Source organism: Mustela putorius, unplaced genomic scaffold (assembly GCF_011764305.1).
Source record: "Mustela putorius furo isolate JIRA1106 unplaced genomic scaffold, ASM1176430v1.1 tig00003858_pilon_pilon_pilon, whole genome shotgun sequence".
NCBI lineage: Eukaryota > Metazoa > Chordata > Mammalia > Carnivora > Mustelidae > Mustela > Mustela putorius.
The window spans coordinates 21,560,766-21,583,643 of record NW_025422010.1 but is presented as its reverse complement, the minus strand read 5'-3'; the positions used below and the strand labels follow the sequence as shown (position 1 = coordinate 21,583,643).

The following is a 22,878-nucleotide window of genomic DNA, read 5'->3' as shown; positions in this document are numbered from 1 at the left end:
TGAATGCTCTTCACTCAAAGTTTTTTTCCATATTTGCTTTCTGATTCTCTCCTTATATATTATTATTGTCATTATTATTAAGTGGATACTCCTTTTTAAAATTCATTTGGGAGTAAGTTGCAGACATAAAAGTCCTTTTCTCTTGGATACCTTTTTAAAAAAGATTTTATTTATTTGTTTGAGAGAGAGAGAGAGAGGAAGCAATAGCAGTGGGGAGAGGCAGAAGGAGAGGGAGAAGCAGCCTCCCCACTGAGCAGGGAGCTGGATGCAGGGCTCCATCCCAGCACCCTGGGGTCATGACCTGAGATGAAGGCAGACGCTTAATAACTGAGCCTCCCAGGCGCTCCTCTTAGATTCTTTTACATGTGTATAGAACAAGGATGTCTTACATAAATGCAGTATAATTATCAAAATCAAGAAAATAACATTAATAAAATGCTATTATCTAATCTATAGACCTTATACAATTTTTCCCAATTGTCCTAATAAAAATATCTTTATAGCAAAAAAGAAAAAAAAAATTCTGGGCCATTATCGAACCTAGGATCAGACATGGCCCTAAGTGATCCTGTCTTTTTAGCCTGTTTTAATTGAGAATAGTTCCTTATTCGTTCTTCATCTTTCATGATCTTGTGATTTTAGTACAATGTCCCTTAATCTAGAATTTTCCAATGTTTCCCCACCATTAGCCAAATGCCTCTTAAGTTAAATTTTCAAAGGAAAAATTTGGAGGAAGTTCCCATTTTTCTTAGGGCATGTGAGTCTGTCCAAGTCTGGTGTGGAAAAGTATTGAAACCAGAGAAGGAACAGTACAAGCTGCTGATAGAAATAGGTCACCCACGGAATTATCTTCGTAATTGGGTCTGAGTTAGTTCCTGCCACATACTCTCCTCCACCCCCTGTCAAAACACTGTATTGAATCTTGTACTGGGTCCACGCAGTTGGCAACATGAGCTCCTGAGCCTGGCTACCTGATCTTGGAATTTGTTATGGAAAGGCATAACTCACAAATGAAGGGCCATGCGTATGTGCTTTTGGTTTCTTGCATCACCTTTCATTATCTTAAGACTGAAAAGTTAATAACCCAGTGTGTAATCATGCCGTTATCAGTTTACGTGGTAGTAAAGCCCATTCAAATGATGATTACATATGTTAATGAGCATCGTTATAATGCACTACACAGTACATTACCTTCAATAAATATAATTGTTTATGCACTTTAATGAGGGTATATAATGCCCCAAAACTAATGGTATTGACTGAATTGTGATTTATTGCTCTAAAACTTTGCCATTAGGAGAGGAAATCTTACAAAACCTTTTATGTTTACCTAACTTTTTCTCGCCCCCTAAAAGCTGCCACTCATCTCTCCCTCCCCCTGTTACAAGAAGAAAATCACTCCAAGATGCTTCACAGTGTTCCTTGTCAATGCTTTTCTCAACCTGAAGAAGCAGGAGGTGGGTTCATTTAAAGGGTTTAATGAAGATCATTATGTTTACCCCTTAGTAAGGTTTAATGCATTATCTGGCAACAAAACGGATGCCACGTCAGAATTTTGGCTCCAAATCAAATAACAAGGAATAAAAAACATTGTTTGTTAAACTACACGTTAGGAATAGAAAATAAGGCCAGGGATAGCATTTGGCCCAGCGTCCTGCATCGGGCCAGGGGAATGGACAGAGCATGAGTAAATTGTCTTTGAATGTACAGACCTCCAGCTGGGGACAAAGAGAGGGTGGGTGGACCCCGCATAGTTAATTCTAATTCCAAGAGCTTCTTTCCCCCCTCCTCGGAATCTTTGTCGAAGGGAAAATTTAGTCTCATCTTGACAATGAAACTAAAAAAAAAAAAATCCTTGTATCTGATGAATAAGAAATCTGTAAAAACTAGTTATTGTGTCTAATGGGTAATTTGTTTTTCAAATTAATATAGGTCAGAAACACAAGAACTGGAGTCTTCAAGTGGGCTTCACATTACCATACATTTTGGTTTTAGTAGTCTTCATGTTTCTAAGCAGACGGACATCCTGTAGCTAATGTCCTCTGCAAAGATTTCATTAATTAGAGTGCTAGGAATTATTGGCTGTATGTGCAGACACTAAAGTCACTGCTCCTAGGCTGAACCTGAACCAAGACTCACTTATGCCAGTCGCAATTCCCTTCTTTCCACCCACGGAATAGAATCTCATTTGGAGCATTATCTGGTCTCTGGTTTTAGTGTGTATATTTCCCAGCTAATTTCCAGCTTAGCTGCTATCTGGTTCTTACCCACAGAGTGTGTGCATCTGAGCAGTAATTGGGGAGTGACCCATCGCTCTCTGTTATCACATCCTTCAGCCTATGGACGGCACAGACTTCCTATGATCAGCCGGCTTGTAGGAAGACCTTGCCCCTGAAATAACTGCCAATAGAAATCTGTTGCCTTTGGAGGCAAATTTGCATAGAAGGTCTCCTGGTTGGTTTTATTTTTTTCTTTTTCAATCTCCACAGCATACTATCTGAAAGGATTTTCAAGAGTCTTTATGAATAAATAAAACTGCACAACTTAAAGAAAAAGATTAATTCATCTAGATACTCTAAATGCCCTGTAGAAATGACAACAGGGGATCCATCCTGGCATCTTAAAAGGATTTTTTGAACAATAGCAGTTTCTTAAAACAGATTCCCAGGATGGAAGGTAATCACTTGAGAAACTTGCCAAGGTTTACAATGGTGTTCCAAGTAGTTTGAAAGTCAGTAGTTTTGAAAAAAAAAAAAAAAGTTGACATTGAGATGCAATCTGTGGTAAGATCTAATTAATTTTTTTGCTCCTAAGAATAATTTATTATTTACACTTCTTATTATATATGTATTTTAGCTTCATTAGTCTGCAATGCTGGAAAAAATTATACCTTCAAGTCCTATTTATCAAATTAATGGTGCAATTTCATAGTGACACATTCCACATTCATTAAACCAAGTACAGTAAAAATGCATTTAAATTAGATTAGTGTGATGTAATAAAGATTCCAGTGTAGGGGGTGATATTCTAGCTGAAGAGAAACACCCAGATCGAGTTGAAAGCAACTTGGAGATAATGCTTCAAAATTGATTTTGGCACTGGTTAAGTGAAAGAATCTGTGATGATGACTCTTGGGTCTCACTGCCTCCGCCGAGCCATTGTTCTGCTTCACCATGAAAAAGGAGATGAGACTCTGAGACTTAACTCCGTCCTGCAGCAGAATGCTCAAACTTTGCTCAGCCGAAAGCTCTGGCAGTAACTTGCCCAACGTTTCTGGATTGTGACAGATTTGCACAGGATGCAGATAAAAACTTGCATGTATCATTTTTGCCAATTGGTTTATTTTTGCGGATCATAAAAGTCACCATGTACCCATTATGTATTATGTTGCGATGGACCTTCCTTGCAGTGATTAAGAAGGGGGTGTAACTTGTAATGTCACCCATGCTACGTTTCCATGTTTAATGTTGTGGTGCCAACATCGGAGCATGTTACCTTCTAAATTTACATCATAAAATTGTGTGTGTTCCTATAGATATGCCCATGCCATCATGTTGCAAGGCCCTAGAAAGGTCTGGAATGGCTGAAATGTGAATTTAACATGACACATAATATAAATTAGTGCTTAAGGAATACTTTCAAGCTGTTGGGCCTTCTTGGAGATTAAGTGACATAATACACATAAAAGCACCTGGCATATAAAAGGCTTGTATGGTGTCTGCTAAATTGGGATCTGAATCCTTAAGACTGGAAGGCTTTGCACAGAAACTATGGAACAAGCACTAAGATAGAGACAAGGGTGGAGGTGCTCTGTAAAATACATCCAATAAGTTTTATTGTTTGTTAATCATAGGTAGTTCTATGAATGGACCTATTATTAGAAGTTAGGAGAAAGCAATGAGAGGCACAAAGTAAACAGTTGATGGTGGTCTGCCTGAGTCCATTGAATGGGTTGCTGGATCATGTTTGTCCTGAATGGGTTTCTCTGAACCTTGGCAATGGGATGAGGAAGGAGAAATTGAACAGAAAACAGATCATAATCCCCTCTTGGCCTATGTCACCACCAGATAACCAACCATCTTTGTACTCACCCACTCAAAAAGAAAGATCTATAAGGAGGTCTCAGGAAAGAAATGAAAGTTAAATAAATGAGGGATGATATGAAGCTAACTTAAAAAGAAGGTTTCCAGGGGCGCCTGGGTGGCTCAGTCAGTTGAGCATCTGACCCTTGCTTTTGGCTCAAGTCATCAACTCAGGACCCTGGGATTGAGGGATCTTGCGCCCAGTGCAGAGTCTGCTTGAGATTCTTCCCCTTCCCCTCCCCCTCCCCTTTTGTTTCTCCCCCTGCTATCTCTCAAATAAATCAACAAAATAATTTTTAAAAAGAGGTTTCCAGTTTGGGGGGGCATGGCCAAAGGGGCCAAAAAAAAGTACAGATTTCAAAAGGCAGAAAAGAGCAGTGATGTTAGAACAACTTAAATCTTGGCCAATAATTAGTTTGCCAAATACCTGGAAATGTCATGAGTTGGCAGCAACTCCATGGGAAATCTGGGGCTGTGTAGACAACCCATTCGAATAATTGACAGAAAAATATTTCTGGTCAAATAGGATGATGCAGGCTGGCCATTTACAGCTGTCAAATCATCTCAAGAACTGCCAGTCTGTCACTTAACTACTTTCAGAGGGTCAGGGAACCCTGTCTCTGGTGTCAGGATTCAGTGATAAGATGATCTGGTCTACAGTCATTACATGCCTCTGGTCCCTGGACTTGGAATCAACATTTTAAAATTTAAAAAAAAAAAAAAAATTGAAGCTAAAAATTATTTTGGCTTCAATTTTTTTTTATCTCTTTAAAAAAACCTGCTTTATAAATAATCAGACAAAAATAGACATTTTTTAGGTATATGACTTTATAAATTTTAACAAATATATAGATTGATGCTACCACCACCAGGACACAGAACAGGCTGCAGAACAGTTCCTGTCCTCCCAGAACTTCTTTGCTCTTTTTTTTTATATCACCCCTGCCCTCATTCCAGCCCCCAGCAACCAATATGTGGTCCATGCCTACAGTTTTATTTTGTTAAAAACACCACCTAAATGTAACCAACAAGTATGCAACACTTGAAACTGGCTTCTTCTACTGAATAATGTTTTGAGATTTATCCAAGTTGCTGAATACTTCAGAAGTTTGCTTCTTTTTATTACTGAGCATTATTTCATTATATGGATGTACCACAGTTTATCTATTGAGTCACTGAAAGACATTGGGTTGGTTCTTGTTTTTGGCAGTTAGGATAGAGCTATTTATAAACATTCCTGAACAGACTGTTTTAAGAGTAGACATGTTCATTTTTGCAGGGTGGATTTTCAGAATGGAATTACTGGATTGTAAGTTAAGAGCATGTTTAAACTGCCAAACCATTTTCACAGTGCTGTATCATTTTGCATTCCCAGCAGCAATATAGAAGAGCTCTGTTATGTCACAGGGTCAGTATTTTTTTATTTTAGTCATCTTATTAAATGTGTAGTAGTATCTCATCGTGGCTTTAATTTCCATTTCTCTAGTGACTAATGTTGAACATCTTTTCATGTGCTTACTTTCCATCCTTATATCCTCATGGGTGAAGGGTCTGTTCCAATGTTTCACCCATGTTAATTTTTTTTCTTATTTGTTTTGAGAGTTTTAAAAAAAATTTATTCTGGATACAGGTCCTTTGTCAGATCTGTGATTTAGAAATACGTTCTATCAGTATGTAACTTGCCACTTCATTCTCTTGACATTGATATTCACAGATCAAAAAATTTGTGATATTTTTCTTTTATGGATTGTGTTTTTGGTGTCATGTGTAAGATTTCCTTACTTAATCCAAATCAGGATGATTTCCTTCTATATCATATTTTAGATATTTATAGTTTATGCTTTACATTTATATCTATGATCCATTTTGAAGCAATTTTTGAATAAGATGTGAGGTTTAGGTTGATGTTTGTTTTTTAGCATATGGATGTACAAATTACTGCTCAGTACTGGTCACTGCCACTGCTGTAGTGGATTGTCTTGCAGCTGGTGCATAAGAGAATAGAAATAAGAGAAGAAATAGCCACACAAAGTGGAGAAATTCATTAGGAGTTCCCCTTCTTATTCCTATAACAAGAGCTAAAGGCTTTCTTGTGGACCTCACTGTCTGCTCTGGGTGTTCACTCAGGGTGTCAACTGCATTTAGTTTGGGCTGAGAGATCCTGGGGAAGAAGAGATAGTGAAGGTAACACTAGTCCAGTGGTACTGCAGGTCTGGTACTCTTCCCTGATTAGCCTGCTGTTATGTACTCCTCAGGGACCCCAATGTGCATTCAGTTCAGGTTTTATAGCTGTGGGGGAGATGGGTATAGTGTGCTTATTGCATCTCACCTGGAACTCTCACATCTTTCTTTTATTGCCTCTGTCTAGTACATTCTTATCTTTCTCTCCAACTTCCTTCTTCACCACCCCACCCTCAGAACTTACCATTAAAATTCAACTTGGTTTGTTCCATATTATTTCATCTGTCTGATAGCTTGATATTTCCTCAAAAGAGAGTCCTCAGGAGAGACTCATTATTTTATTCATGGGCTTTGACTCCCCCCCCCCCCAAATTAAGCATTATTTTTGATTTGCAACCTCATGGCAAATGTTAGCCTTTAGAGTGTAGAATAGGGAAGTTCAGTAGATAAACAGAAGTCAGCTGGTGAGCACTGAGCACTCAAATCTTTAGCAAACATTTCCTACAGCTTTTATCAAGTTTAGGATGCAATCAGAGTCTTGAGTCCTGGTTGGACTAACATTCCACCGAGCATTAACTTTTATGGAAAGATTATATTCACATCTTTGTATCTTGGTATCTTCTTCTTTATGTCAACTCCAGTGATTTAACTAGTTAAAGTAAAGATGGTTTCAACTTTACTTTATCATAGGAAGTATTTCATGGTAGTCCAATTGCCTTCTTTGCTCTTACAGGCAATTTGCTTCCACACTGCCATAAAACAGTGAGACCTTGGCATGGCTTCCAAAATCTGGGGCTCCAATTCATTCACCTCTGCTTCCCCCAGCTCCTGTCCATGACCACTGATGTTGTATCTCCCTCTTGTGTCTTTTGCTCAGATTTATACAGCCAACAGTTATTGCTGACCGACTTGTAGCATAGACAATAAAAGTTTAATGAAAAGGGAGTAAGTACTCTGTTCTTTGTTTTAGTTTCTATACTTTTTCTGTTTAAAACCAAAAGTTTTTTTTTTTAATGGAAAAAAGCACAGTGACTTGATCTTGGGTTGCTGAAAAATATAGTTTCCTACTTTTTATCAAGTTCTAAGATCCAATACTAATTCTCTCTGTTGTGGATTTGATTGGTCTAAATATGCTGATGGAAAGACACTGATAAGTAGAAGTCAAAGAAGCCAAAAGACCAATATTTGGTAACTTCAGGGCCTGAAACCAAGGACAGCTCACAAGACAGTGAGAACACAGGTGCTCTGTTCTAGGAAGGAGCATGCTTGGATGCAAGAGACTTCCCAAGTAAAATGAAGAAGTTAATTCTTGGCCCTATATTCAGGACTATATTCCTTCCATGCTAGTTCCTACTAGCATTTTTCTTTACCTATGGATCAATTCCTACCAGGATTGAAAGTGATAAGGGAATTAAAGATCTTCTTTCTCGGGGCGCCTGGGTGGCTCAGTGGGTTAAGCCGCTGCCTTTGGCTCAGGTCATGATCTCAGGGTCCTGGGATCGAGTCCCACATCGGGCTCTCTGCTCAGCAGGGAGCCTGCTTCCTCCTCTCTCTCTCTATCTCTCTGCCTGCCTCTCTGCCTACTTGTAATCTCTGTCTGTCAAATAAAATAAAATCTTAAAAAAAAAAAAAAAAAATCTTCTTTCTCTACCACAGCCTACCCTGCACCCAGAACACTAGAAGTAAAGACTTGGCAAAATTCTTTCGAGATCACAAAGGTCATTATCTAGGCTGAGTTTAAATTTAATATTCAAAATACATAAAAGTTTACTATTGTGCTACTCTAATGAGGCTTGATTTCACCCTATGATGCTGGGGGAAATATCTGGAAGTTTTGCCACAATGAAATGTCAGAACAGATGCCTAAAATAACTAACATGTTACCTGCTGAAGTTTTAAGCTGTCTTTGTTCTGATCCTAGACAAATTATTACATATCTCTATGCTTCAGTTTTCTCATGTACCGAAACGTAGAAGCTGCTCACTTGCCCTATACTATTGTTACAGAGATTGTGAAATACTTTTTAAGTACAAAATACTGGGAAATGCCAATTATTGGCAATATAGTTCCATCTATAGAAAGAAAAGTATTGGTATAAAAGATAAAGGAACCTAATAGTCCTAGAATAGATAGAGGAAAAATTCTAAAATATGCATAGCCCAAAGCTATGGATTTTCCCTGGAACAGAGCAGAAGAAAGTTAAAAACCAGCTACTTCCAGTTTCTGCTTAGAATATAGAGAGTTGATAAGAACAACATTCATGCTCTTAGCAACAACAGCACAAAAACGGGGGACACACCTCAAATTAACAACTTTTTTTTTAAACCACAAGGGAACTGAGGTCATGTAGCAAGCAACTAGCCAAAACCTAAGGTGATACAGTTTTCATTCAGAGCAAGACTGGACCTGAGCCCTTGTTTACCTGAGATAGATGTGGTCAACCAGAGAATTTCATCAGGAATTGTTAATGAATTGGTAGAGATTGAATGTGTTGTGAAAGACTATGTAACTCTCTGGGACCATGGGTATTGGCATAGTTTGCACCAACTTTTGGGTTCTTCTCTATATACTTTACCAGGCACTTGGAAAAAAAAAAAAAAAAAAGGATTGGGGCAGTCCCCAACCCAACTCTTATGCTGTAAATCTCAGGAAGGGAGCAGTAGCTGCTGTGAGAGGGACACAGAACTCTGCCTATACCCCATTCCTTACCTCTGCTATGGAAACATGAGGCTTAAATTGCAGGGAGAAAGACAACACACACTACCGACCTTAGAACACTGGAGAAAATCCATTGTAGCTAAGGGAGGTAAACATAAAATTACTCTTTTCCCCTGGGAGGAGGGACAGGATTATGTGCTGGGACTACAGCTGGGAAAGGGCCAGAGAAAAAGCCACACCTGTGACCCAGAGAAAGCGTGCTGCCTAAGACTGCAGCTTAATTAGCCCAACAGAGAATGCCATCCTTGTCCTCCACCATCAGACTAACAACCTTCAAATACAAGTAATAATGAAGTATACTGCTGGAATAATAGCAAGAGCATGGAGAGATAGAGTCTCTGGAGTGCAGCACAAAGCAAAGACCCAGAGCTGAGGATGGAGGAGATAGTTGAAACATTTCTGAAAACATTGTCCCCACACTAAATGCAAGGTATCAGTGGAGGAATTTGAAGCCTATTATACACTGAGGGTAATCAAGGCAACACCAAAATCCCAAACCAGCTCAATTCTTAATCAGATTGACTTAGTCTCCCACACTAAAAGCCACACACACACACACACACACACACACACACACACACGTGTGCCCATCTTTAGGTGACCAAACAAACAAATAAACAAAAGACAAAAACAAAAACAAAAAAACAAAAAACAAAAACAAAAACAAAAACCCCCCACCAAAACCAAAATAAAAAAACCTACTACATATCAACCTTACTGTCTTATGCAAGATATCAGGTTTTTAACAAAAACTTATGAAAATCTTTGCATATGAAAAAGCAAGGGAAAAGTCACATTACAAAGACAAAGAGCAATTGACAGAACCAGACTCAGATAGGACATAAAAGTTGAAATTATAAGATGGGTAAATTTAAATAACTTTGATATGTTGAAGGCTATAATGGAGAAACTGAATAAAATGCAAGATAATATGAAATTCTAGCACAAAGATGGAAACTATAAGAAAGAGTCAAACGGAATTAACAGAAATGAAAAAAATAGTAACAGAGATGAAGAATGCCTTAAACGGATTTCTTAGTAGACTCACATAGCCAAAGAAGGAATCAGTTAGCTTGAAGATAGGTCAAAAGAAATTACCCAAACTGAAAGACAAAGAGTTAAAAGGATAGTGATTGAGAATTTATAAATATTAATGACAGGAAATAGAACACAGATAAAAAATGCTAAAGAACATCAAGCAGGATAAGAAAACTATACACCTAGGTATATCATATTTAAGCATCTGAAAACAAGAAATTTTGAAGATAGCCAGAGGGGGGAAAAAGGGACCATTACATGCTGAAGAATGACAGATAAGAATTACAGCAGACTTCACGTTGAAAACTATGAAAGTCAATGTACAGTGAAGTGATGTCTTTAAATTGTTGAAATTTTGAAGTCAATCTAGAATTCTATACTCAGACAAAATATCTTCCAAAAATAAATAGAAATAAAGACTTGCCCAGAAAAACAAAATCAGAAAGAATTCATTTCCCACATTTTATGAGAAAGGTTAAAGGATATTCTTTAGGCAAAAGAAATGATACCAGGCAGAAATTTGGATCTGTATGAAGGAATGAAGAGTTCCAAAAATGACTGAGAGTAATAATAGCATTCATTTTGTTTACCTTTAATTACTCTAAATATTAAATGAATGTCCAGGGGTGCCTGGGTGGCTCAGTCGTTAAGTGCCTTCCTCCAGCCCAGGTCATGGTCCCACAGTCCTGTGATCGAGTCCCACTTCGGGCTCCCTGATCAGTGGGGAGTCTGCTTCTCCCTCTTCTGCTCCCCCTGCTTATGTTCCCTTTCTTGATGTCTCTTTCTCTGGCAATTAAATAAATAAAATCTTTAAAACAATAAAAGTTAAATGCATTTCTAAAACCAAAAAAAGCAATGTATTTTGTGTTTTCTATGTAAAAGCAAAATATATAACAATGATAAATGCACAGAGTTTGGGAAGGCAGAACTAGGAATATATTGTTAGAAGATCCATGCACTACATAAAGCATTATAAATATTATTCAAGAGTAAACACTAATTAAATAAATTAAAGATGCACATTTAATTAATTTATTTATAGATGCATATTTTATTTATTTTTTTAAAGATTTATTTATTTATTTTAAAGAGAGTGTGTGTGTGAGAAGGTGGGGAGGAAACAGAGGGAGAGAAATTCAAGCAGACTCCCTGCTGAGTGCATAGTCCTACATGGGGCTCAGTCCCAGGACACTGATATTATGATCTGAGCTGAAATCAACAGGAGTCTGATGCCTAACCAAGTAAGCGGACCAGGCACCCCTAAAGATTCATATTTTAAATCCTAGAGCAACTTCTAGACATTTCTAGAGGTAAAAGAAATAAACCAATAGTGGAAATAAAATTTAATCACAAGAAAATTCTCAGTTAAACCAAAGAAAGAAAAAATAAAGACTACATGGAAGAAATAGAAACCAGATAACAAAGTGGTTGATTTTAATACAAACATATCAATAATTACATAAATGTTAATCTAAAACACAGACTAACTGATTTTAAAATCAAGATATAATTGGACATGCTCTATACAAGAAACTCACTTTAGATATATAGACATAGATTGGTTAAAAGTAAAAATATACCAAGCAAACTCTAATCAAAAGAAAAGCATTATTGTTAATTAGTGCCAGATAATGAAGACTTCAGATCAAGAAATATTATCAGGGATAAATGAAGGATATTCTGTAAAAATAAAGGGATAAATTATCCAAGAAGACATATCCTAAGTATGCACACCTCACAAAAAATTTCAAAATACATTTTTTGAAAACCCTAATAGGTCTAAAAAGAAAAATAGAAAAATCCGTAATTGTCATGGAGACTTTAAGAATCCTTTCTAAGTAATTGATATTAAAAAAGTAGACTGAAAAACAAGTAAGGGTATAAAAGACCTGAACAATACTATCAACCAACTTTATCTAACTGACTTTTATAGAACATTCCACCAACAACAGAAAAATTCACATTCCTTTCTTTTGGAATATTTACTAATATAGACTGTATTTTGGGTCACAAAACAGACTTCAACACATTTTAAAAGAGTAGAAGTCATGGAAATTATATTATGTAAATTATTATGTAAATTTGTGAATTATCTTTCAGAAATCAATAAAGAAAGATATCCAAAAATACCCAAATATTTCAAAACAAGCAACATACTTTTAAGTAACTTAAAAGCCAAAGGGAAAAAATTAAATATATTTTGAGCTGAGTAAAAATAAAAATGCAAAATTTCAAAATTTGTGAATTATAGTTAAAACAGTTTTGAGATCACAATTTATAGAATTACATGCTTATGTAAGAAAGTAAGCATGATCTCAAATCCATTGATTTTGACAAAGGTGTAAAGACATTTTAAAGAAAAAAGATAACTTTTCAACAAATGATACTAGAGCAATTGGGTGTCCATATGCAAAAAGGTGAACCTTTAACCCTCACACTTTATGCAAAAATTAACTCAACAGAGATCATAGATCTGGACAAGAAACATAGAACTCTCAAATTTTTGGAATAAATCCTAAGAAAATCTGTGTGACCTTGTTTGGGTTGGGTAAAAGTTATTAGATAAGATGCCAAAAACCTGAGCCAGAAGAGGAAAACTAATAAATTGGAGTTTATAATTTAAAATTGTTATTATGCAAAGGACCGCATTAAGAAAATGAAGATGCAGGCCAGAAACTGTGACATTCTTCTTCTTCTTCTTCTTCTTTTTTTATCAAATCATGCATCTCACAAAATACTTTTTTCTGGAATATATTTTTATAAACTCTCAAAGGCCAAGAAGAAAACATATAACCCAATAACACTGGGCAAAAGATTTAAAAACTTGACTCCAAAAAAATGATAATAAAATAAAATAAAAATTTTTTAAAAAGCTAAAAACTTGCCTCCAAAAGATATATGATGGCAAATAAGCACATCTAAACAAACAAACAAACAAACAAAAAACCTCAACATCATTAGTCACTAGAGACATGCAAATTAAAACTACAATGAGGTACCACTATATACCTATTAGATGGCAAAAGCAAAACAAAGCAAAAGCACTGACAATATATAAAACCAAGTGCTGGCAAGGAGTCAGAGCAATTCGGGCTCCCATATGATGCTGGCGTGATTGCTAAAGTGGTACAGTCATTTTGGAAAATATTTTGGTAGTTTCTTATAAAAGAAAACACACACATGCTTACCTTATGATGTAGCAATGCCACTTCTAGGTATTTATTCATAATAAATAAAAATGTATGGCCTCACAAATATCTGTATTGAAATGCTTATAGCAATTTGGCTAATTCTGAAAACTGGAAACAACTTGAATATCCTTCAGCTGGTGAACGAATAAACTACCTCCACACCATGGAATACTACTTGGCCAGTAAAAGGGAATGAATTCTTGATACATACAATGGTGTTGATAAGCACCAAATAATTTTATTACATGAGAGAAAATAGACTTAAAAGGCTAGATAAAATATGATCACATTTACATGACATTCTAGAAAAAACCTAACTAGAGAGACAGAGCAGACAAGTGGTTTCCAAAGATTGGGGTGGAAGGTGATGCTGAACTACAAAGGGGCGGTGTGAGGGAGTATTTGGGGGCAGTAGAACTGTTTGTGTAGTGATTGTGGTGAGGGATATACAACTTGGTACATTTGTCAACACCCAAAGAATTGTATGACACAAAGAGTAGATTTTAGTGTGTAAATTTAAAAAAGGAAGGAAAGAAGGAGAAAAAGAGTTGCAACAAATCTGATAAATGCACAGACTATATCTGAGGGTATATACATGACATAAGAGAGGCTGAGCAAATTTTCAGGATGATAGAATATTTGGTGGAATTGTTAGGAAGTAAGCCGGAACTCTTCCCTATAGTGTTTCTGATAATAAGACAAGAGGCAGTTTACCTCAGGGAGCTTGAGGCAATAGGAACTTATATTTGAAGAGGAGGAGAAAGGGGATAGAAATAACATTTACTGAGTGAATTTTATATTCCACGCATTTTGCTAGATACTTTTTTACAGAGAGTCACTGATTGTTTCTCACTGTGAGCCCAAGATATTACCATTCCCATTATACAGATAAAGAAACTAAGGCATAGACAGACTGAATAATTTAGTCAAAGTTCTGCAACTAGCAAGCAGAAGAATCTGAATTTCTACTAAAGATTGCCTGGTCTGTACTTCCTCAGCAGGTGGTACCACTATCTACATGTAAATGGGTTGAAGAAAGCCAGAGGTTAATCTTTATTACCTATAGTCACTTTTCCTTTGTCAGGAAGCTGTGGAATCTGCATAGGATCACAGTGACTTTTTAAAATAGAAGACAGGCAGTAGGGACCTCTTGCTGTATTGTAGTATATTACTCTTTATACTTGATGTTAAATATTGTTTATTAAGTTAAAAAAATTTCACTTAAACATTTGTAAGTGAAAAGAGTGGTATTTGACTAAGAGTTATAGGATTTACAAAATTTATCACTTGTAATTTGATCCTGTAAGTGTTCAGAGCTTTAGAAATGTCTTACAATTCTAGACTTGCATTAAGAAATCACATGGAGAAAAATAGTAGCACTTCCTTAAACATGGAGAAAAGAGATCAATGTCAGAATAGGAAAAGTTGGGAATATTTAGCCAAAATTGATTTCACTAGGCTGAGGTATAACATTCATATTTTTTTCTTTTATGATAACTATTCTAATATTTATCACTATTCTAATATATATGAGCTGTTTTGTACTACCGTCAATTAAAGACAACTTCTAGCACAAAATTTATTATTCGAAACCATCAAATACGTAAACACAGAGAGATACTATATTCTTGAATACGGAGATGATACATTGTTTTTCATTTCTTCTCAGGTTTATTGAAGTATTATTTATATATAATATTGTATAAGTTTAAGGTGTACAACATAATGATTTGATACATGTTCATATTTCAAAACAATTACTATAAGTATAGTTAACATCCATCGCCTCATTTGGTTACAAATTTTTTCTTATGGTAAATTTAAAGGTTTATTCTCTTAGTAACTTTCAAATATATAATATGATATTGTTAATTGTAGTCACTATGAGCTCCCACAACCCAGGAAAAAAACAAATAATCCAATGAATAGTGCAAACAATTCTTTAAAGTATATAAGAAATTATTATGTAATAAAAGAGATTTCCCAAGTACTCCCTGAGTGATTAATTGGTCAGTAACTGGTTTTGAGACCAGTCTGGGGGAAAAAAAAAATCAGATCTCTATCCCACATTCAAATAATTTTTTTTTTTTTAAGATTTATTTATTTATTTATTTGACAGGCAGAGATCAACAAGTAGGCAGAAAGGCAGGCAGAGAGAGAGGAGTAAGAAGGCTCGCTGCGGAACAGAGACTCCGATGTCAGGCTCGATCCCAGGATCCCGGGATCACGACCTGAGCAGAAGGCAGAGGCCCCAACCCACTGAGCCAACCAGGCATCCCTCAAATAAATTTTTAATTAAATATTTAACCATTGAAAAGTTAAACAAAAGTGCACCAAAATTATTAACAAATATATTTATACTATTATACTCTTTATATGTTATAAAAATATGTAGTATAAATGCATTTATATTCTTCAGAATGAAGATATTTCTACATAAAATATCAAAGGCAGAAATCAAAAGGAAAAAACCGGTAGTGTCAACTACAGATAAATGTAAAAGTTCTGTAAAGCAAAATCTTTACAAATTAAGTTAAAGTGCCTAAGAGAGGGAAAAACAATTGCAACATATACAGCAGAAAAATAATTGTTATCTCAAAGTTCCCATCTCAAAGATCAATAGCACAGAGATCACCTGAAAAAATGGCAAAAGATTTGAACAGAATTTACAAAAAAGAATATAATTAGATAAGAGATATGAAAAAAATTGTCTTAAATGAAAATAAGCAAATATGCCCTTTGGAGCTTATCATGTTGTTGAATAATTATTTCAAATACCCAGTATTGGCAAGGATTTCAGCAAAACTAACAAAACTAGTTTCAGCAAAACTAAGAAGGATTTTCAGCAAAACTAACAGAGCAAAACTAACCTAAACACCCATTACTACGGAGAATTTTTACATGAGCATTTGAAAGTACATTTTAAAGGCTTTCAATGCTGGATAGTTTTGACCTAGAAACTCCAGTTTAGGAAACTATCTGAAGGGAAACAACAATGTGGACAAAGACCAATGTGCGTTGCATTATTGGTACTAATAACAAAAGGTAGAACTACCCTTCATTCATGTCCCGAAATGTTTTGCAAGTGTTGACTGTTAAGACTTCAGGAATTTTCTAAGCCAGTTGTTGAAGTGTTGTTGGTAGCTTGAAATCAATCATGATGTGATGTTATTTACGCTCCAGAAATCAGAAAATGCTACACATCTAGTCCGGTTTTATCCATCAGAGAGCAGTTGATAAACATCTACCAGCATTTTACTGCTTTTACATCTATTATTAATAATATTTACATGATACTAAAATGAGTCTTCATATGGGTTTTTTTTTTCTGAGTAATTAAATTAAAAATATTTATTTTCTTATGTTTATATCTGGATTCTTTACTTGGATCATGTGATACCTTTGTACTAAAAACTTATTGTTTGAATGAGTAATTTTCGGTGTTCCTGTCTATGTCACTCCTAAATATCACTGTCAAACTCCCTGTGAATCATCTATAGCAGGGATCAGAAATTCCAGCTCAGGGGCCAAATCTAGCCAACAAAGCCAGGGTTATACTTTGATTCTTGTGTGCAAATGTCTATCAGATTCACTCTTTTTTCATACTTTAAAAACTTCCCTCTTCTTGAGCTGGAGTTAAATGCAATCAGATGAACCTTGAACAAAAGAATATATTCTTAGAGATATAATAGGAACTCATGAGAGAATTTCAGAGCTCCAGAATAGCAAAATAGCAAAATAATTTGTCTACCATGATTAAGAAAAGTAGGTAATTTTCCTATTGAATAATGATTTGTACAGTATAACAAAAAAAGGTCACAATAAATAAATTTTATTTAGCCAAAATACCATTATATTAAAATCCAATATGCAAACGCAAATACCACACAGTGATAGGAAAAGGTATTTTAAAGCACTGAACATGAACTTCATCAAGAGGTCATTGGTACAGAAACTCCTGTGCCAAAGAGCCTGAAGTTCATCTTCTGTGAAAAGCCAGTGACCCCCCAAACTTCTCATTTCTTGTCTCTAGATCACCTGGAGTATCCAGTCTACTAATTGAATGGTGGTTGGTCCCAAATTCTAAAGTCTTTTTTAATTTATTTCTTGTATGGTGCCAAATGTGTCCTCTTTAATTTGCACTACAAGTGTGAAAAGGAAGAAGTGGGACTTAGAGATGTGAAGGGGCAGGTGTTCTAGTTGTAAAAGCACAGGTAAAAACAGAGCCTCTCCGCAACAGGGAGACTGTGAAGGGCTTGCTCTCTGGATCTGAAATATTTTTGGTGTCTGCAATGGACACAGTCTCACCAGAAACACACCGCAGGCATGCTCACGTTATGCGTGTCTGTGGTTGGTACGGACGTGTCTGTGAGTGTGGAGGGGAGAAGGAAAGGATGGGTATGAATCAGATATATTTTTGCTGATTTTTAATTGTCTATTTTTCAAAGATATCCTTATGACACATAGCTAGAGAGTGTCTACCGTGTGCTTGACTCCGGTGATAGTCGTGAGTAAGACATACTCTCCACCCTTGGGGAACTGAAAATCTGGCCAATGAGACAAACACATGAGTAATTAATAGATGACTGGCACTACACTGGTCAGGGGACTAAAACAACTCTGGGAACACAGAGGGGACCATTCGTTGTCCACATGGGAGAAGGGATAAGTGTGTTAGAGAAACTTCCTCGAAGGTGGCATTCAAAAGATGAATGAAATCTCCCTTGGCACAACAATGCGGCACCATGTATATGGAATGAAAGCACAAGCAAGTTCTGTGGTAGGCAGTGGCTGGCTCCCTGGGTCTGCAGTCTGCCGGGGTTCGTCAGGAGATTGCCACACATTCCTTTAAAAAAGGAGTTCAGATCCAAGACCAACAATACATCAGGCAAGAAGGAAGGACCTAAAGGTAAGCGCAAAGGGAACAAAAAGCTAACCAACAAACAGCAAACCCCAAACTTGACCCTTTCCATTACTTTTTCACACCAGGAACCATGTGAGGCATGATGAACTCTCTTAAACTCGAAGAATGCCCTGGCTGATTTTCTGATCACGGCAAGATGGAGCGAGTCACATGACACATCACGATTGCTTTCATCTCCATGAACTTTGTTACAGATAAAGGAGAGGAGGTGACCGGCTTCATTCACGTCTTCCACAGGCATTTACAGAGCACCTACTTTGTGCTTAGAACTCCACTCAACACTGGGAAGTCAGGAGAGATGAGGTCTAGCTCATGGGATCCTGGTGTGTCTGAGCTAGTCTGTAGGACTAGGTCTGTAGGACCTCTCTCTTTCTTGTCTCACGGGATTGGAGAATGGAAGTCACATGTCGGGGTGAGCACAGTAAAGGGGCAAGCCTGAATGTGGGCCCTGTGTCTTATCCCTGGACCCCCTTCCTGCTCAGCCAGCAGAAGGAGCAAAGGCAAAACTGGTCCAGTTCAGCACTGGCCCCGGAAGTTCTGACCTCAGCAGAGACTTTGTCCTTGGATGTGTGTGTGTGAGCCACCGTGAAGCTGTCCCTGGGAGATGGCAGCACGGTATTTGTCTGTGATGCCGGTAGCAACGGGAGAGGCAGATGAAGGCGGATGTCACAGAATATCCAAGAGGCCAAGAATCACATGGAAACCTATTCTCTCTGGCCGCTTCTGAATTCCTTTTGGAGAAATTGAGATTGCTAGGGTTGTGGGGTAGAGAAAAAAGGCCAGGGAACGATGATTCATGACAATTTTTGTGACCTCAGTTTTATGACCCCAACAATCCGGTGAAGGAAGATTTGGGGTTTTTATTCTCAAATAAAAGGCTGTCCCTGTGGAGATTGTCCTCCCTTGCAGACCACCAGAAGGCCAGTGTAAAAATGCAGGTCCAAGTCACAGACGAGGAAACAAAAACTCGAGTTTGGCCATGTTGTTGGTAAGGTGATTGACTCGGAGCTCAAACCCAGACTGGCTTCAGAGTCCTGTTGGTTTTGGTCATGTTTTCTGACAAATGGTCCTTATGGTAATTTTGTGTGTCATGGGATATAAATCATGACCCCTGAAAACTCATCTTTAAACACAAAGAGTCAGTCTACACCCATGATAGGGCCTTCCCTAAAGTGGTTAGTCTAGAAGCTTGAACACAGTGGGTGTTTGAGAGGCTTTGAAAAAATCTATTCATTGGAAGGGTCTAGTCATATTTGCCAAAGCAGATGCCTAAGTTCGCCTCCTCTATTCAGGGAAGCAACAGCATCAGGGGTCTTTCAGGAGGCTAATCCCTCCCTGGGTCAGTGAGCTTCAGCTTCAATCTTCTATTCCCTGTATCTTGCGAGCCTGACCTTGTGAAGACACAGAAGGAATGTAAAGTCACGTGCCCTTTCTATAGTGGGTCAGATCACTTCTTATTTTTTAACTAGATAAGGGCATCAATATTATTGCTGGTAAGTATAGATTTTTAAAAATGGTTTTCAAGGTCAATACATATGAATCAAGAGTACTCTGATACTATAGTGGCTTTTCTAAGAATTACCTGGGCATTAGCGGAAAGTAACGGATCTTACTGGCTTTCAGGCTCTATTCCAGTCTATTCACATCGGTGGGAACGAAGAAGCAACATGGGGCTTAGAACAGAAATCTGAAAATTGCGGACGGACGGCAGAGAGGAGCCACCTGTTTAATTGTATTCAAACTCGTCTGAACTGGTTTCTAAAGACCTTCATCCTTCCCCTCCCCTCCAAGAAAAAGAGCAAACCAGCATTTTCTTTTAATTCAGTTCTATTTGGGAAGGGTTTTGAAACTATAAAGAGTCAGGGCGAGGTGGGGGGAGGGCTGGGAATCTGATCTACCGGCTTTTGCAACACGCCAGCCGCGCTGTATACAGAATAAGGAAGCTGCATTTCAGATTGAGGTGGTGAAGGTCACCAGATAGCAGTGTGAACCCCTGCTTTAATGCTGAGCGTGACATTTTTGTATCCTTTGTGCGGTGGTCCATATGGAACAGCATAGCACCTAGACCGAGCTGGGCTAATGCCTTCTGGAATGAGAGGAGAGGGTGTAAACCAGCCAGGAGCCAGCAGCAGCATGTAGTTCTGTGGGTTTATGCCAAGGTGAAGGCTGCTGCTGCCTGTGTGATGCTGCGTGGGCTCGAGCAAGATGACCCCGGTTCCTCCCCGGCTTTACACAAGCCTTCTCCAGTAATTATCTGACTGAGGGACTGTGCTGCTAATGCTCAGGGACCAGGTGGTCACGGGGTGTGGGAGGGTGCAGTGCGGGGAGAGAAGGATGGACTTTGTGACCCCCACTGATGAGGGATCCTGGCTGCGGAGATGTTCACAGCTGTCTGCTTTTTAGCCCTGCTTGCAGTTCTCTCCCTGTTCCCCATCCGGAAAACTTCCCCCTCAAGAGAGCCTTCTTTTAAAATGACTCAGATTTGAGTAACTTCAAATCGCAGCAATCTGAAAGCTAATTATGGCCTTTTGCACCATCGCCTGGCTATTTCCCTGCCTTGGCTGTTTCCCTCCTGCTGCTGGCCATTTCCCTGTCATTAACACGTCCACCAGAGACTGTGGAAGGGACAGCAGAGGACGCCAGGCTCCAATCAGCCCCTCGCGCTTGGGCGGGGTGGTTTAGCTGCTTTGAGTACAAGTTCCCGGAGGGAAGGGATTATTTCGTTCTGAGGTTGCTTTCCTCCTGTGCGTCACAGTTCTCCCTGACACTGTGGGAAGAAATAACTGAGAATTGGGCAGGCAAAGCCTTTCTGTTGGGAGCCACCCACATAAGGCTGTCAGGTGGTTGAATTTTGGGGGGTCGGAGGTCTGTCTTCTGGATGGGTCCTGAGTCTTCCAGTATCTAAACAGCTGCCAGGTGAAAGGCTGTCCCTGTGGAGATTGTCCTCCCTTGCAGACCACCAGAAGGCCAGTGTAAAAATGCAGGTCTGAACTAGAACCCAGGTCCCCTGCTGACTAGCCTCATGAACTCAGGCTAGTGGAGGACACCAGGCTTGTGGACGTCATTGTGATTTCTGCCATCTCGGGATTCATTCCATCTCTGGTCACTGAACCCATAGTTGGGCTGAGTGGAAAACAAATAATTTCCAAGTCTTTCTTTCTTTTAAGATTTTATTTATTTATTTGACAGACAGCGATCACAAGTAGGCAGAGAGACCCACAGAGAGACAGGAAGGGAAGCAGGCTCCTTGCTGAGCAGAGAGCCCAATGCAGGCCTTGATCTCAGAACCCTGAGATCATGACCTGAGGCGAAGGCAGAGGCTTTAACCCATTGAGCCACTCAGGTGCCCCTCCAAGTCTTTCTTTCTAAGGAGTTTAAAAGTTTCAGCCCTTAGAAGAGCGTTGGTGGGTGTGGTGGAGTAAGAGTAATAAAGAAAGAGAGAAGGAGAGAGGTGTGTAGGTGCTGAGACTAGAGGTGTAGTGAGATCCCATAGAGAAGGGGCTGGGTGGTGTGTTTGGAAAGAGAATGTGTGTCCCAAGCATGGCACTGCTTTGTGGAGTCGCTGGCCCCCGAGCAGCCTTGCGACTGGAAATGTGTTACTTGTCGGGAATGAGAATTGAGGCACAAGAATATAGGCCCAACACCCCTCACCTATGCCTTGTCTCTGCGTGAGATCCCAGTGCAAACTCCCAAAATTAGCTTCATTTTTCTACCTGGCCGAAGAATAGGGACTCAGACACAGAAATGAAGTTGAGGTATAGGGAAGAGAGAAGGTTAGCATTCCTATAAACCATGATCTCTGGCAACCACTATAGGCTTACAACTCGAGGGAGGGAAGAAGGGTGGATGCCACCTCGGGAAAGAGGTGTTGGGATACTATCCCAAACAGAAATGAAGAGGAATAGGGAAGAAAGACTACCCTTCTGTCCTAGTGGATAATGGGACAAGAGGTAAATGGATTCAGGCAAGATGGCCCATCTGTCTTGATTACCCAAGTGGGGAGACATTTACATAGGGAGAAGTGAAATTCTGCAGCAGACACTCTTCTTCTCTTGCCACCCTCCACTATGAAGTCGAAAGATGAAAACAACTACCAGACCAGAACCTGGGTGGGGTCCTTTACCTGCCATCATGTGGACATAAGTTACCTGATCCCTTACGTCTCAGCTACTTATTTAGAGGGGGCAAGAAGAATTCTGAAAGACTGAGGATTTATCCAGAAGATCCTAAATTACCCAAGGTAAAGTCTTAACTGGTAGCATTAGATGGAACATGCCAGATTGGACGTTCTGTACAGGGGCTTCTCCAGTCCCGTATCTACTCTACGGCAGCATTATTCAAAATACCGGAAAGGGAGAAATAGTATACAAACCCAAAGTAACTTATCATCTAGATGAATTATAGAAGATCCATTGCATAGGACATTATTTGTCAATTAAAATGGATTAGTCATTCAGTTAAAAAAGTAGATTGAACATACTAATTGACTTCTGCTTCTTAAACTTCCATGAAAATAATAAAGGACAAGGAATGGAAGAGGAGGGAGAGGAAAAAAAAAATCAGGAGCTAGAAAAAGGCTTAACAAGTGGTAACTGACTTTAACAGACCCAAGGAAAGCTTCTTAACCAGCAGTGGAAGAAGTTCAGAATTTTGCAGAAATGTCAGAGAAGCTCGGGAACTGGAACATCCAGATAACCCTGAAAGTGCGTGTGACATTGTGTGTGTGACGGTCTGTGTGTGTATG

At 38.4% G+C, this 22,878-nt stretch overlaps 1 long non-coding RNA gene across 1 annotated transcript in view; it reads left to right on the top strand.

Annotated features, from left to right (window-relative positions):
• LOC123387670 overlaps positions 1 to 19,936 on the top strand; it is a 75,169-nt gene extending 55,233 nt beyond the window's left edge. The window contains exons 4-5 of the long non-coding RNA XR_006602180.1: positions 1,356 to 1,457; positions 19,758 to 19,936. This is a non-coding gene — a long non-coding RNA (uncharacterized LOC123387670). The remainder of the gene's footprint in view (positions 1 to 1,355; positions 1,458 to 19,757) is intronic.
• Positions 19,937 to 22,878: the final 2,942 nt, after the last annotated feature.